Genomic DNA, 5,333 nt, shown 5'->3' with positions numbered 1-5,333 from the left:
TGGTACACATTGCACAATCATAGATTTCCTAAAACTTAAAATCAGACTATCGATGATCTACAACCACCCATCGATTATCTACAGCCAAGACCTTGTTTGTAAGACTAGATGCAGATATCCCACACTTTTAGATGAGTTGATTACCTGGCCCTCTAAGTTGTGTGCTGACGTGGAATCGGTCTAGCTGACCCAAATGGAAAGTCCGGGTTACATGGTTAACAAAGTTCTTGTGTCCCGCCTTTTCGTGGGATGATAATTAAGATATATATGTGTGGGACAAAGGGACATGTCATGTCGACTTGTTGGATTTCTCTTTGGCGCCTTCGTGCCGCGAGCGTTTCCTTGTCCTCCCTTTGCCCTGACCCAAGCTTAGTTTAGTGAGAAAGTCCTTGCTTTGCTTAAGGTTGGCTAGAGCTTACCTAAGCCATACCTTAAAAAAAGGGGGAAAAAAGCCTTTGCTTGACTTCATTCACACGAGCTTAACTGCGAGATATTTGTATAGTTAGCAACTTATAAACACAAGTTGTGTGCCTTGCGGATAACTTAAACACAAGTTGTGTGCCTTGCGTATTGAAATAAGGGGTTTTAGCTTTTACATCCAAAGTTTTACCCGTGTTTATTTATAACCCACAAGCTTTTATCTGTATCGATAAACCCAAATTACTTTCACACTTTATCTTTAAACCCAACCTGGTAAATATATAGCCTACATCTATATGGTATCAATGAATTTTTTTTTTTTTTCCATTCTCCAATACTACTCTTAGTCACCAAAATCCTCAAAAACTGCTCTAAGAGCTTCAAATTCTCCAGGAGGCTCGTTCTCCTTTCTCAGCTCCTCTAGATCCACTTCGACTTGATCTTCATTAAGCTCGATCCCAAAAATAAGCCTGAAATTGTTGTCGATGTCCAAAAATCCCTCATCGTAGATATTCTTCCCATAACCTAAGGAGCTAAAATTTCGAAAAGTTTGGCTCAATCATCCAAAACTCGCTTTCCATGATGGCTCTATTGTTCTTCCAATGTCTAAAAGTCTTCTCTAGTAAGTAGAATTCTCGTTATTTTACAGATTGTATCTCATAATTCTTTGATATAATTTTTACATTGGTGTGGATCTGCTTAGGTATGAGGGTCGCTTACTTTGAATTGACCTCGTGTTAAAAATGGTATGATTTTTCGATATGATTGTTAAAGCTGACACTTCATGTATAGATTTATTGTTAAAACTGACCTCATGTTAAAAGCTAGCGGAATAGATTTATTGTTACAGCTGATACTTCATGTATTATTCTTGGAGCTGATTGTAAATTGGAATTATTGTAGATTGGTGGCAGATGGAAAATTTCTTTGAACAGCTAGCAATCATCAATCTTGAGTGGATATTCTTTTTTTTTCCTTAATTGCTTTGTTAATTATTTTGAATTTGTTCGTGGTTCATGTAACATCTCATTTGAGTAATATACTAATTAGAAGGGGGATGTTGTATCTTTTTTTTAATAGCGGACAAAAATTGATTTTGTTATAAATAAGCCTCAAAAGTTCTGCAAGTATTTAGTATCAAAGCAAGTATAGAATAGCAAATGATTTGGTTTTATTATAAGCTATTGAGTTTATACTTGTTGATGAATTTATGTGGTGTGCATTTGGCTATAAAACATTAAGCCTAGGATAGCAAACAAAGTCAAAAGCGTCGATTTTAGATATGAGCTCTTCTCTTGCAGATACAGGACTGCAGGAAGTCAGATGTATGCAATGCATTTTGTATAAAATATTTATAGAGACTTATAGAAACACTATAAAAGATTTTCATGCAATGCATTTTTTTATTTATAAAATACAACGAAAGGAAATATTCTACTAATGTTGGATTATGCGTTTTTTATTGTAGTAAAGAGTTGGAAGTTAGACTACAATCAAAGAGAAATGTAGAACTAGTCTCGTAGACATGATTCTATTTAACGGGAGAGTCTCGTAGCCATTTTTAAAGAAAATGATGTGTACTTTTTGGTATGTGTGCATATGAAGTTTTTGTGTAATTTTATTGACAGTAACCCTTTATTGTCTTGGTTGTATACTGTGTAGGCAAGGAAATTGGATAAGATGTGTACATAATGTTAATTATGGATATGATGTGTATATGATATTATTTATGGAGCTTAATGCAATTAAATGCTACTTATTTGAGGCGTATTGTGTATCTTGTTATGCGCGGCGCGTAAGCGGGACAACCAAACGGGCGTGCTTCGAGAACCAAATCAAACAAACGTCGAGATAAAGGCCAAACAAATCAAAACAACGGCACAAATCCAAACATAATAGTTTTACGTGGTTCGGCAAGTTGCCTACGTCCACAGGACAAGAAGGGGATGGGGTTTTCACTAATAGAGAAAGAGTACAAACTGAGACTACAAATCACTAGAAGGAACAAACTAATCTCACCAACAAGCTCTTAATCTCTCCAAACAAAACCCTAAACAAATAGCTCAGAAAATATCTTTTTTCTGTGTTCCAAATATCCCCAATTTGCTTCACAATTCTCTCTTCCAATTGTTCCATATATATAAAAATCCTAAAATCATAAACATACTAGGAATTCTAAACCTCTCTTCCAATTGTTCCATATATATAAAAATCCTAAAATCATAAACATACTAGGAATTCTAAACCAAAAGCCAAAACAAATTAGGAATCCTAATAACATATTACCAAAATAGATTAGGAATCCTAATAACCTCATGTTACCAAAATAGATTAGGAATCCGCTATTCAACAATTCTCCATCTCGGCGAAGTTTTCCCAAAACTGAGCCGACACCAACATGAGCACCAATACGTCATCTCACCAAATTTGGTTGCACCAATGTGGTTGCCTATGTACCCCCTCTCCCAAGGGATCAACCCGCCCGTAGTTCATCCAAATAGCCTCCAAAGGCCTCAATCCACTAGAAGAGTTCGCAACCCTTCTCCAACATCACGATCAAGTCTACGGCTGATAGCACCTCCAATGGTCCCAAACTGAAACAATCCAAACTGTTAGACCCTAGAGGGGGGTGATTAGTGTCTTATGCTAATCTAATCCAATTAAATGCCAATTAAAATTAATAAATAAGTTATCATAGCAAGTATGAAATGCAACAATATATATGAGCTAGGATAAGCAATATACAATGAGATATATCCTATATATGCAAGGATATATAAACAACACAAGGGTAAACAATCTAAACAAGATAGTGGATGATATAGAAATGAGCAATGCACAATGGCGATATAAGATATGAACATAAATATGAATGAACGCCAAAGCACACTCAAACAAGCAATATGATCACGGAGTTCGGACCTTCCGTCCTACGTCTCCGCTCCCCACTCCCGGGGAGAAATCCACTAACACAATCCGGTTTGGAAGCCGGAACTTCTTCTACACACTCGGTTTACAAGTTCACCGAAAACTCTCACACAACAAACACTATGCAATCACACTCTACACCCTCTCCCTCAAGTGCTCGGTTACAACCTTTCCCTAGGTTCGTCAACCGACGCCACTCCTCTTGGGACGATCCCCGACTCTCACCACACACTCCTCTCGGTGTACAAGTGTATTACAAAGTGAATTTTCACAATAAGCACAAATATAACAAATGATTGTTCTCTAAACAAGGTGAGAACTCAATTAAGCACAACTCTTAGTCACAAACCCACAACCCCAAATTATACTATGAATGTAAATACAATAAGCTCAAAAGGTTGTGTGTGAACAAAGAGATATAAATCAAAACTAAAGTTAATGTAGTTCTTGCTAAATAACAATGATAATCAAATATATAAAATAGAGTTTAGAAAACTTCTCAATATATCAAGAGTTGGAGGGAGAATAGTTGAATGCCCAAACACCATAGATGATCTCCTCAAGCTCTTGTAGAATTGAATCACAAAACCGAAACACTCAAATGCTTAAAAGCTTCTTAAAACAAACTTAAACAAACACTAAACAAGTTTAAACCCTTGTTAAAATCTTTTAAACCATTCTCTTGTTAGAGAGGGAGAGGTAAATGCAATGAGGTATTTATAACAACCCAAGACATCAGCCAAAACCCCAAGGAAATGACCAAAAACCCAAAAACAAACAAAACAGAAAACTAGCCGTTACTGTGCAACGGCTCTCTGATAAGTCGACTTAGAGTCGACTTATGACATATACAGTTTTTGGCAGATGCTGAAAATTATGCGTATCTGGATTTGTAAAATCAGTTAAAAATAGTAAATCAACTCTAAACATTATGAAATTTTGAGGGATGTTTCTAAACATGTAAATAAACATTTTACAAAAATAATTTCTGAAATATCACTTCTCATTTGTGAGAAATAAATATTTGAATACAGATATTTCAGATTCTAAAAACTGCTGAAACACCCGATTTTCTAAAATCAATTTGACACAGTAAATTAACTCCAAAAATTATAAAATTTTTAGGGAAGCTTCTAAACGTGTATATGAACCAAACCAAAACTTGTGTATATATATATAACTATATATATATACAAAGAAACCAATAAATGCGTGTGTGTAGATGATTGAGCTTAGAGTATTAAACACACATAATATAACACCTAAACTAAAGTTACCCAAGCAATAATCTTGATCTTCATTGTAGCTCAACTTGGTACACATTGCGGATGAAGCTAAACTTGAATCTTGAACTTGAATTGTACGATGCTTCACTCCACAATTCCGCCAACCTCCATTTGATATCGTCGTTGAAGCGCTATTCCATCCATCCTCTAACATATTGTTTGCCTAGAATAAATATAAAACACAAACACTAGACAAACAATATTAGATGTAAATTGTTTGTAAATCATCATCAAAATAAGAAGGCCAACACAAACATCTCCACCTGTGATGAACCAATGGCCATATCCAGACTCCATCTATCAGCTGTACTTGAATCGATCAACCTATCATCTGCATCTATATCAACATAATTCCAAATCTGTGTCACATCGGCTGGAATCTCAAATGATACAGTATGATCTGGAGTCTCCACCTAACGTGGAGTAGCATCACTCTCTACCTGCTGCGATGTCTCAAAGATCTGATCACCACTCTCCACCTGCCGAGAGTCAAACGTGACATACCTACTCAGAACAAAGTCAGAAGCCAATACATGATAATCAAACACGCCTCTGACTCCCAAATGTGCTATCGGATCAAATCTCACATCCACGATGTGACCAAGTGCTGAGTAGCCAAACATCTGACGCAACCCAAAATCTGAAGCAGCTTCACCAGACCCAAAATCTCTACATGCAGCAGTCGGCAACCTATACATA

General features: G+C 36.2%; 1 long non-coding RNA gene across 1 annotated transcript; it reads left to right on the top strand.

The window, feature by feature from the left end:
• On the top strand, positions 712-1,497 carry LOC109822748. The gene is made up of 3 exons (XR_002242254.1): positions 712-1,042; positions 1,124-1,166; positions 1,324-1,497. It is a non-coding gene; the product is annotated as an uncharacterized LOC109822748 (long non-coding RNA).

This window comes from Asparagus officinalis, chromosome 8 (assembly GCF_001876935.1).
Source record: "Asparagus officinalis chromosome 8, Aspof.V1, whole genome shotgun sequence".
NCBI classification, from domain to species: Eukaryota; Viridiplantae; Streptophyta; class Magnoliopsida; order Asparagales; family Asparagaceae; genus Asparagus; species Asparagus officinalis.
This window is presented reverse-complemented; position numbering and strand designations above follow the sequence as displayed.